Below are 12,491 nucleotides of genomic sequence, written 5' to 3' on the forward strand. Positions count from 1 at the left end.
TTTCCCAAATGAAAACCACATTCACAGTAAGACTTTGGTGCAAGAAAAATTGTCCATCCTGCTCCTTCAAATTTTCTCAAAACCATTGCCAATTTTACCCCATTAGCCATTATGAAATTGAAGGAACTTTTGAACAAGAAACCACAACTTAGGGTCTGTAGACTTATCATTTCAGCTTCTAGAAAGTGATTCTCAGTTTGTAGGGCAAGGCCTAGTACATTCATTAAAGGGGATAGCTCAGGGTGTGCCTCTAATGCTGGCACAGGAAGAGTAAATTGAGCCAATTGTCTTAGTGCACATGAGCATTTCATGAAATATTTACAAGGAACATTGCAAGTGGCTTCAAGTCCTTGCCTGATGCTGTAGTAGTGGATTGTCGTGTTGAGATAGACTAGTAGAATGTGGCCCAGTGTCTTGTAAACTTCCTCATCCGGTGCCCCCATTACGAGGATTACTGTAGCCATGTGGCACAGAGGACACCAATAGACCCAATGAGCTTACAGAGTAAAGAAACTATTTTACTGGCAAACCATGGCCGTTGTAACTGATTTCAATCTTTTATTCCTGTTTCAATGGGATTTCCTTGAACTGAGGCAATGAATGAAGCCCCCCGTCCTAATCTGCCAAAGGCTCCCCCAGCAATTAACGTCTGCAACTCACATGGAAACTGATGTAATGGTGTAACACAATACTAACTCATATTCAGAACTATTTTGACAGCTGAAGTGAGATGACGTTATTCCCCAGCCACGAGTTTCCAAAGCTTGAGGAGAGCCTGGCATCTCCGATACGTCTCCCTGCCATGCCGAATATTTAGACTGCAGAGAGGCATACAGTTCATTACTAAACCCTGCGTATTGTCTGTGCTAGGTCCTGGCACCCCGGGTACATGCCCCAATGCCCAGTGCTCTGGATCGTCTCTGCAGTGTTCCTGTCTTCCCAAGAATGAGCCTAAACACATTTTCATCCTTTCTAAACTATAATTAGATTATTTTCCAAATTTAGTACAGCAAATCCATTTATTACAGATCCACTAGTATCTCTGTTTTCTTAAGAATTATGATAGGTAGATTATTTATGAATTAGAGGAGCATTTTTAATGTGTTATTGGGTTTTTCTTTGTTTGCCATACATATGTTTTGTCCCCAAACTCGCTCACGTACAGTCTTTATGGATCTTGCTTTGTGCACTGGAGCGCAGTCATGTTGGAACAGGAAGGGGCCATCACCAAACTGTTCCCACAAAGTTGGGAGCATGAAATTGTCCAAAATGTCTTGGCATACTGACACCTTAAGTGTTCCCTTCACTGGAAATAAGGGGACAAAACCAACCCCTCAGAAACAACCCCACACCATAATCCCCGCTCCACCAAATGATTCGGATATAATACTTTTGGCAATATAGTGCGGATGAGCGGGTGAATGTGAGGTGGAGGAACTTGACTGGCCTGCACAGAGTCTTGACCTCAACCCGACAGAACACCTTTGGAATGAATTAGAGCGGAGGCTGCGAGCCAGGTCTTCTTGTCCAACATCAGTGCCTTGTGGACAGCCTTCCCAGAAGAGTTGAAGCTGTTATAGCTGCAAAGGGTGGGCCAACTCAATATAGAACCCTACAGACTAAGGCCCCATACACACCTGAGCGTTTTGAAGCCTGAAGCTACAAAACGCTTGAGGGAAAAAAATCCATATTCTCTATGGAGATGGTACACATCTCCACTCCAAGTCGCCTGAAGCTCAAACAAGTTCTGGACCCTTTTTTGTCGCTCGAATCGGGCAGATTTGGGCGTTTTTGGAGCAGAGTCACCCAGGAAGCAGGTGACAACATAGCAACAAATTATGAAACAGATGATCATTTTTCCTATTGGCTAATAAAAAAAAACACCAAAGCTCAAAAACGCCGGAAAACTGCATGGAAATGCACAAATATGTGTGACAAAATGCCTGACAAACCGTCAGGTGTGAATGGGGCCTCAGACTGGGATGCCAGTAAAGTTCATGTGCGTGTAAAGCAGGGGTGCCCAACCAGTGGCCCGCGGAGCCCTCTGATGTGGCCCATGACCTCCTGCTCTTGGATAGAATAGAAAGAATACTGTTATTAAACTTCAGTTTATTACTAAAATCACAGTGTATATATGGGCATATCTGTTCTTCAGTGGTTACTGGGCTGCTTTCAAACTGATCCGCAGGTGCAGAGCAGTTTACCTGCACTAAGTCATAGACTTCTATTATTACCTGTGAGTTTGGTGAGCTTTCAGTGCACCAAACCTGCAGAATATAATAGAAGTCTATTGCAAACTGCAGGAAAGCCAAAGGTACACTGCGTTGCACACGTGGTGCGGGTAAACCACAGCGCATCAGTGTGAAAGCAGCCTTGGACCCCTTTCACACAGTCAGTCCGACAGTCCAACTAATTGGACCCTCCATTCACCTCCAAGTAGTGGCAGACGTAAACAGACTCGTGTTCTACCTCCAATACGATCCGCCAAAAAGTATCTTGGGCTGCGTCTCTGTCTGCTCTGCAAATGCCTAGTGGACACGAACATGCCATCCACCCGCTCCGCTCATTGTGGCCCGCGACCGGTTACCAAGCCGGTTAAGTGGCCCTTGCTCTTGAAAAAAGGTTGGGCACACCTGGTGTAAAGGCAGGTGTCCCAATACTTTTGACAATATAGTGTAGATAAGAGTGAATCTCTCTAAAGGGGGCACCGCAATAAAAACTTTGCATGGGTTCAAATCCTTCCCAACGCTACCCAAAACTGGATTTTCATACACTTATATGCTTTTTGATTAAAATTATATCATACATTTTGAGCACAATATGCTTTTTGAATATTAGTTGACGTATTGTCTTTTTAATTTATGGTAATTTGACAGTGGTACATTTGATTTTAAATTTTAGTTATGTCATCCTATTGTGACATCACCATTTTCAGATTCATTTGTCTAACAAATAGAAAGATTATAACTTAAACAAGCCAAAGAAGATGGGAGGAAAAAAAATTGCTTGATTTCCCACATCAACACCGACTGTGCTGATGAATCCCATCTGCAGCGCTTTTGTGTTCTGCCGGAGGGGAGCCTTCCCTGCCAGCAGAAAACAATGATCACTGCTGGTAGTTATAGCCGCCAGCAGTGATCACATGCAAAATAAACTGATAGGCTGGTCGTACTGAAGTCCACCAATAGATCGATTTCGGTAAACACCCAGCCTGTCCATAGATGAATCGAATCTTGGCTGATCCCTGCTAAACTGGCCGAGATTGGATCCATCTATGGCTGGCTTTAGTCCCAGATTTGATCTGGAAGGCATTTATCAGTATCAGAATGTTTCTATATGGCTTAATTATAGATGGGCAGAAAGGTCCCTGTAGCTGGGAAAAGACACGGCACAAATACATGTGTGATGTTTAACCAATTTGCCATGGCCAGTTGTTGCCCATTACTGAGCATTGCCTCTGTGACAGCAGTCTGTTGCAGCAATACAAACTAATCAGATTCAGCTGCACGATGCTGACAGGAGAGAGCAGAGTGGGCAGAGGGATGACTTCATCAATGTGCTTCTGCTCCTTCATTGCCCAATGGGCAGGCTGGGGGTGTGTTCTTGAACAAGCTGTGCTGCCGCTTTTGCACTTTGGGCTAGGAGCTTGGGTGACTGGGATGCCTGGATCACAAACTGGCTGAAGAGCATTACAGAACCTTTTGTAGGTAAATGAGTTCCCACATATATGTGTATTTAGAGGCTTGCCAGGCCTATAGCTTTGAGAGTTGCACTTTGCAAGCACTTAACCTGTTTTTTAAAATTTCCTTTCTTAAGATATCTTAAAAAAAAAAGATTGTTCTTTGAACAATGCTCCAAGAAATATTCTTTGACATATTCTAACGAGTTAAATTCACAATTTATTCTGATCATCAGGATTTTATACTGCATGCTGTAAACCCGTGACCCGACTGGAGCCCACTCCTTACACCCACCCACTCCCCGGAGGGTAATTTGTTCCTGATATCGCAGCTCTCCCCTCCCCCCCTTCCCATGACTCCCTCCCTCCTGCTCCATCTTGTTCTGTAACTTTTGCAAAAAACTTCTACTTATCAACAGAAACTGGATAAAAAGAGATGACCGGATTAGACAAACATCTTGAAATGTTCCTGTAGTTTCTAATCACAGGGCTCTTTCTTAGATCTCTAGGAAACTTTGGGGTTGATTTACCAAACTCGGAGAGTGCAAATCTGGTGCAGCTCTGCAAAGGAACCAATCAGCTTCCAGGTTTTATTGTCAAAGTTTAATTAAACAAGCTCAAGTGAGAAGCTAATTGGCTACCGTGCACAGCTCCACCAGATTCTGAGTGCGCCAGTTTTTAGTAAATCTCCTCCAATATGTCTACTTCCATGGATAGCATTGAGAGTTTCCCTCAGCACTGGGCACAGAACAATGAGCCTTTCACATGAGTTCGTAGCCTAAGGAGCTTACAGTCTAATATTCTGACAGATCCATTTTTGAAGTTTGATAAAAAAAATCTCTAAAAACAGAAAGAACCTTGCAGCCAATGCTTATCAGTTGCGTTATAAGACAATAATAACCCTTCTTCTTTAAGAAGCACATTTTAATTTTGCCTATATACTGTATATATATATATATATATATATATATATATATATATATATATATATATATATATATATATATATATATCTATATATATATATATATATACACACACACACACACACACACACACACACACACACACACACACACACATATATATTATACATTTATTATTATTATTTTTTTTATTATTTATTAAATTTTATTAAACATTTTTAAGTATGGCCGTTAATTACCTTCTATCATATTTCTATGCAAAATATCCAACAGTAAATGCATATACACATGCAATACATGTAATTCAGCAAATTAAATTCTAATTTTCTATTTAGGAGGCACTATATGTAAAGAAGAAAGAGGTCAAAGACCGATTGATCCGCATCCGTGGCAGGCCATTCCTTAAGTGGGAGATGAGAATCTAACAAGCAGTGAGGTATGTAGGGGCATAACGATAACCACAGCAGACAACAAATCTGCAATGGGTTCAAAAGCACAGGAGGCCCAGAGCTTTCTGGCTACACAGCAATGTATATGGGTAACAATAGTGCGACTCTATAAAGTCTGCTTATACAAAATTGCTGTGCAAATGTTTCAGCATTCACACAGCTGTCCCAAATAATCCTTGTTATGTGTCTAATATGTTATTTCCTCTGATTGACAGCTCCATCTAGTGGACATAATGCAGTCTTTTCCTGAAATATCTCAATCAGGAAAATACTCCATTATGGCCAATAGATGGAGCTGTTGATTATAGGAAATAAACAAACTAGAAACATAACAGGGATTATTTGTGACAGATGTGTAAATGCACAGCAAATGTTTGCTATAATAGTGAAATTATATTATTACTTCTTGGGGCTATTGGGTCACACTATCGCTACTTTGCAAAGGAGGCATTTTTTTTTTTTTTTTTTGACCATTGGTTTCTTACAACCCAGTTAATCATTTAGATATGGTTGCAATTTATGGCATATTGTGGTACATATACAAATATTAATTTATATTGATTTTTCAGATATTGTTGGCACATGCAAGTTCCTGATGTAACATACACTGGTGCTGCTTTTTTAACATGGTTTTATTATATGTAATAAAAGTGGGTTTTAACTCTGGTGTGCCTTTATATCAACAAGTGTTGATCTAAGCTTAGTTGGAGAGTTATAGTATTAACAATTTAATGATTTTGCTATGGTGTCGTATCATAGTTATGATTCTGTGTAATGATAGAATGTATGGAAATTGGAATGATTCAGAAGGCTTAATTAAGAATTATGGTGTGACAATATTGTTTCATTGTATTTATTCTGTTTTAATGTGTAGATCAAAGGGGTGACCTTTGATCTGCATATGACCGTTAAACCAGATGAAAAGATGAAAAAAAAATAAGAAATGTGTTTCCATTTAATTGCCTAGCAACCTTATTTAACATTAATCGGACATATCCTTCCTCCCCTTCTATTCTTTGTTATTATTTTTCTGCTGTTTTTATATTTTTCTTTTTTGCCATTAATAAATTTGCCTTTGTTTTGTTAATTTTTTTTTTTTTTTTGAGTGTCACATTTTTTTAAATAGAAACATTTAAAATAAAGAACCTTTATTTTATTTGTAAATACTTTACCATACTTTGTACAAGAATCAGCATTTTAGTGTTATAATATTATAAATGGGGCAATAAATATAAAAAAATAAACTTGCGCTGTAGGATAGTGACTAGTGTACTTATACTTCTGTTGCTGCCTTTCAAAGTGTAAAAAGCTTTAAAACCCAATCGATAATACAATAAATCAAAGCGCATAACAGGAACTATCAAAATTCATCAAACGAAACATAAAAAAAAAATGTTATAAATTCTACGTGATAATTTTTATAATGTCCCAAAATTTTTTTATTCTACAATGAATATTCTTCTTTTTAAAGTGCTCCGTGTTCAAAATATTAATATAAGAAAAGTGCTCCAGAAAATCTCATGCTGTAAAGTGTTGCACACACCCCTCACACAAGGTGCCCAACCCCTCTTGTGCCCATACTCTCCAGAGAAAATGGATCCCCAGCTGGTGGGCATAAGGGTCTAACGCACCTAATGCTGGTGAGGGGGTGTTGAGTGGAGCTCTCTGTTCCTAGATGGCTGGTGATATATGGTGTCTAGCTGTCAACACTGGCGTCACTCATAATTCACCAGGATCAAATAGAGGGAGAGAATTCTTATAGTGTAGTATGTTTTATTTATTCAATAAAAAAGTATAAAAACTCACCTACAGTGTACAGAATGGATAACTGCTTAACCACTACAATACAGGGCACTTTCGCCCCCTTCCTTCCCAGCCCAATTTTCAGCTTTCATCGCTCTAGCGCTTTCAGTGACAATTGCGCGGTCATGCTACACTGTACCCAAATGAAATTTTTATCATTTTGTTCGCACAAATAGAGATTTATTTTGGTGGTATTTATTCACGACTCCGTTTTTTATTTTTTGCGATATAAGCGCAAAAAAGCGGAAATTTGGAAAAAAAACTATATTTTCTTTTTTCTATTTTAAAAGAAATCCAATAAAATCAAATTTTGTCATAATTTAAGCCAAAATGTATTCTGCTACATGTTTTTGGTAAAAAAAATTCCGTTAAGTGTATAATAATTGGTTTGTGTGATCACGGACATATGTACGCAAATGATCATGTACATATGTGTGCAGGTGATCACGTACATATGTGTGCACATAATCATTGGGACAAGTGATTTTAGTGGGACATATGTGGGGGACATGTTTTTATTATTAGGGACATGTGTTTTTATTATTTGGGGACATGTATGTTTTGGGGACATGTGTGTTATGGGGACATATGTGGGGACTGTGTTTACACTGTGTGGTGTGTTGTGTGTTTACACTAGACTGAAGATCAGTGAGTAAAAAGCTGTAAAAAAAGGCTCATACTCACTGATCATCAGCCGGCTGCAGCGATCTGCTCTCCTCTCCTCAGCGATGACTTCTGTGTGAGGAGAGGAGGAGCCGATTGCCTAGCAACCGGCTGTTTGTTTACATCACATGACGGCCGTGATTGGACACGGCCGTCATGTGATCAGGAGGGCCAATCACAGAGCCCTCCTGCCGATCTGAGATGCGCCGTGTCCCGGTGACACGGGCGCATCGGGATCGCGCCGCTGCGCGGGCACGCGCGCGCGCGATCCCGCTCCTCCTGATGGACGTTCCTGAATGTCCTATCAGGAGTAGACGGCTCCCACCCGGCCGTATATGTGCATTGGCCGGGTGGGAAGTGGTTAATAACAAGGTACAGTTGTGAGCTGTTAGCAAGACTGGCGTTCTCCTGGTTCGCTGTGGCTTTGCGTTTGTTCCACTGCTACCGGATGTGGTGTCACTAACACTGGAAATTCCGCCAACGCGTTTCACCCCCTCCCCCCAAACACGGCATTGGCAAAGACAGGAAGCCCCGGTATCTCAATTCCCTTCCTATTTGGTGTACTGGCTTCATCACAACGTGAACCGCCAGTACTTCCTCCACCTTTTTCTAAATATTAATTTACTCCGTGTATAAATGGAACAACCTCTAGTCTATAATGGGCACGTTTATTCTATGTGCGAAATTAAAAAACTTACATTTTTTTTTAATTTGTTAGGTATCATTGTCTATAGATTACAAAGAAAATAAGTACATTTTTGTGAAACAATATTACCAAAAGAAATGGGGAAATGGTGACAGCTGTCTAAGCAGGCATTCCCTCTCACTTCTTGTGTCTACAGAATATGAAGTAAAGGGAAACCTTTACAATGAGACACAGATAGGAAAAAAATTCTGACATAGGTTTTAATGATTCCCTATTTTGTCTAAAATAAAAGAAATGGCCTTAAAAAATGAAAAAAATAATTAAAAAACATATTTTAAATAAACAGGCCCATAGTGAAAATGTAAAAATAGTTTTAGTGTATAACAGGGCAGCGAAGTGGCTAACTAGTTAGCAGTTTAGCATAGTATCATCGATTCAAATGCCAACCATGGCACTTACCTGCCTGGAGTTTGCATGTTCTCCCTGTGCCTGCGTGGGTTTCCCTCTGGGTACTCCAGTTTCCTCCCACACTTCAAAGACAAGCTGGTAGGTTAATTGTCTAAATCAGCCCTAGTACAGTGTTGCCAACCAGGGCTGCTGATAAGGCAGTACAGCTAGCCCTCCTGTACTGGGCCCCGGCCCCATCAGTTCAAAAGGGGGGTTTGAGTTCCTGTTGAGCAGGAGGACTGGCTGTAGTGTCTTATTGCAAGCACAGATCCTCTTCTGTTTTCCACTGCATCTTCTCCTCCTCACCCTCCCTTCAGCTGCACTGCAGAGGGATTGGTTCTAGCACATGAGCTCCTTCCATCTGCTGTCTGTGCCCCCATGTGTGCCCCTTTCCCTCACAGTGTCCCTGGCTTCCCTCCTTTCCTGCTGGCAGCTGCTGTGGGCACACAGGAGAATGCCATTTACTGGCTTCATCCTTTCCTGAATGAACACAGTGAGCGATAGGTACCAATCACTCCCGTGTCCATTCATTACTGAAGCACAGTAAACTGTGCTTACTATGCTTCAGTTTGTGAATAAGCAGAAAGCCTCAGAGCGCTTCCTATTCATTCATCTGTGCAGCTGAGGCTATAGATAAAGGGACTGATAAATCTATGTTCTCAGTCACTCTCGGCTGTGGTGGGTGGCGGAAGGGGGGCTGTCAAGTAGGCTGTATGGGGCCCTGGGATTTATAGCAATAAAAAACTGTCACTTTTCTCTTTCTACTAAATGCCAGTGACAGGAAAAGGTTGCCAGTAAAAAAAAAATGTTCTGTAACACTCGGCTAAGACCGGAGCTGCCTAGGACTATCCATGTGCCGGTGTTCCATCATATATGGCGACCCGTCAGAAATGGTAACGGAAGTGACGTTCCATCACCGCCATCTTGCTACACCCCACACTCCTCCACAGTAATGATACACCGAGAAGGGAGCAAGCGGACATCTTGTTAGACCCATCGGGGTTTTGCATTTGACACTTATTTTAACAGTAAACTGAGCTTATATGGTGAAATACAGTATTTGAAAATCCATCGGACTGTTTACATGTTGAATTCTAAAAGCAGCGGTGTTCTGTCAGATTAGCAAACCTATGAGATGAGTAGGTTTCTGCTGCTTTTACAGAATCTAAACAGTCCGTCAAATTTCTTATTGTATTTCACTTTATAAGCTGTGTTTACGGTTAAAAATAAGTGTGAAATGTGGAGGAGTGAGGGGTGTAGCAAGATGGTGGCGATGGAACGTCACTTCTGTTACCAATCCTGACGGGTCACCTAATCTGACGGAACACCTGCTACAGTGTGTTTGGGCGGTGCTGGCAGGGGTGGGTCTGGCAGATGCGGTGCCTGAATGTGTCAAGTGATGTCATGGTGCATGGGAGAGGAGCGGCCAGAGCTTCCTTTGTGGGTCTGCAGGATGGGAGCAAGGTAAGCCAGGAGTGAGACTATTAGTGCTGTGTGGACTGAAGGAAGCACCTTGCCTGGAGAGAGACTTTCACTGTGACTCAGGAGAATGTGTCAGTGAGGCGTCGTCATCATCTGTGCTGCTGCACACTGCTGTCACTGTTTGAGATTCAATTGCATGTATGTGTGCCGCCAGGGGCGGACTGACCATTCAGCCACTCGGGCACTGCCTGAGGGCCCCTGGCCACTAGGGGACCCCATCAGGGTTGCCAGTTTTGACAGTAGTATGTATGTAAAAATCCTCTCCAGTACCTTATCAGCCAATAGAAACATGTCTGTGTATACTATGTGTACATGTATGTGTATACTGTGTGTGTGTTTTTGTATACTGTGTTGCCCCTTAATCTCTGATTGCCTGGTGGCCCCATAATATCCTATTTCCTGGGGGCCCCATGAGTTGTCAGTCTGTCCCTGTGTGCCGCCCATTCTAATTTCTTGTCCCTGAGATACCTACTATATCTACACATACTGCATCTGCTGGCTTTTATTAATCGTACACTTACCTGTTCTCGAGTCCAGCGATGTCGACACCGCAGCTGATGATTCCGTCAGCTGTCGGGTGCTGCCGGCCGCCATGGCGGCAGTGTAGCTTTACGGAGCCCTGCGGTGACATCATGGATCATGGCGCGTACTACCGAAAGTAGGTAACTGTCAAAGACACATTGGTGCAGTTATTTTGAATGGCAACTAAACGCACAAAGTAAACGCACCTATGGTGCAGCCCAAAGCATTACACTGCTATGTGTTGCATTGCATTCCTGACGAAGGATCAGATGCAGTATTGGCTATGATGAGGTGTGTTGGCAGCTGCATGTTAAGGATAGCAATTTCAAGTTTTTGTAGCCGAAATGTGGGCAAAATACCTGGGCATCAGCAATAACATTACGTTCACATTTGGCTGGCATACTTATAGATACTTATAGATGTTCTGAAAATGTCACATGCAACGTTTTGCTAGCAAATTCACACTTTCATCTCATAATTATAGTTTATAAAAACACATTAAAATGTTCAGAGCGTGCTCTCACCACAATTCTCTATAAAGTGGTTGTAAACCCCTGGCATACAGTATATGCCCATTGAAGGGACTGGCCTCAGCTGATACAAAGACGAAACAAATCCTCCTACATTGAACCGGTTTATCTGTAGCCCTCACGCAAACTATTACTATTATACAGGATTTATATAGCGCCAACAGTTTGTGCAGCGCTTTACAACATGAGGGCAGACAGTACACTTACAATACAAATTAATACAGGAGGGCTCAGAGGGCCCTGCTCCTTAGAGCTTACAATCTAAAAATGTAAAGTTTTTTTCTGAGATACAGCAGGCAGGGTACCGGAATCTGACGTCACACACTGCACAGCATTGGACAGGGAACTGAGTGTAATCTGAGTCCTGAGTGGAGGAAAAGGACACACTGCCCTCTAAACAGTCTTAGGGGGGAAACATGCACAGCTGAGGCTGTCAATCACCTGCTGTGTGCTGTCTTCTGAGATTCTGTGGTGTTGACTAGGGATGAGCCGAACACCCCCCCGGTTCAGTTTGCACCAGAACCTTCGAATGGACCTAAAATTCATATGAACTTTAGAACCCTATTAAAGTCTATGGGAGTCGAACGTTCGAAATCAAAAGTGCTAATTTTAAAGGCTAATATGCAAGATATGCAACAGACAACACCAGCAATAAAGGGTATCTTCAGGTGTATACTGTGCTGGAGGCACACAACACCCACTAACTCCTGCAGATGCCTTTATTATAGAACACCAGCAATAAAGGGTAGATACAGGTGTATACTGTGCTGGAGGCACACAACACCACTTTAACTTTAAGATGCCTGAGAAAAGAACAGCCCCTGCCTATCTAGCTCCTTCCCTGCACGCTGAAACACACTACACAAGGCTGCCGCGCTGGCAGCCTTATATAGTTTGGGGCGTGTACTAAACCCCCTGAGCTATAATTGGCCACATGCATCCTGTCTGTGGCCAATTATGGCTCTCCTCGCTGCCGGTTCTGTGATTGGCCAAGCATGTGGGGTCACAGTGCATGCTTGGCCAATCATGAGCCAGCAATGCACTGCGATGGCGTAGTGCTGCATTGTGGGCTGTTCGTGCCACACGAAATTGGTGTAAATGGTCCACAAAGTTCTGAATTCGCCGAACAGGTGAACGGCCGATGTTCGAGTCGAGCACCGAGCTCATCCCTAGTGTTGACTGATGCCGAGGGAAAAGAAAGGAGACAGAAATTACGCCTGGTGCTTTGGACTGAGGCAAGTACACACTTTAGAGAGATATGCTCTGTTCAATTTTAATTTCAGAGGTTTACAAACCACTTTAACCACTTTAGCCCCAGAAGATTTGGCTGCTGAATGACCAGGC

The 12,491-nt window shown here is 42.2% G+C and overlaps 1 protein-coding gene across 1 annotated transcript in view; it reads left to right on the forward strand.

Moving 5' to 3' along the window:
* The window catches only part of LOC143974600 (discoidin domain-containing receptor 2-like), a 226,407-nt gene that overhangs the window by 78,516 nt on the left and 135,400 nt on the right, over window positions 1-12,491 (forward strand). Inside the window, exon 2 of the mRNA XM_077476166.1 lies at window positions 4,941-5,041. The gene's annotated coding sequence lies outside the window, so the exon portion shown is untranslated. The remainder of the gene's footprint in view (window positions 1-4,940; window positions 5,042-12,491) is intronic.

Source organism: Lithobates pipiens, unplaced genomic scaffold, assembly GCF_037356315.1.
Source record: "Lithobates pipiens isolate NorthernLeopardFrog02 unplaced genomic scaffold, aLitPip1_a1.2 Scaffold_1, whole genome shotgun sequence".
NCBI lineage: Eukaryota > Metazoa > Chordata > Amphibia > Anura > Ranidae > Lithobates > Lithobates pipiens.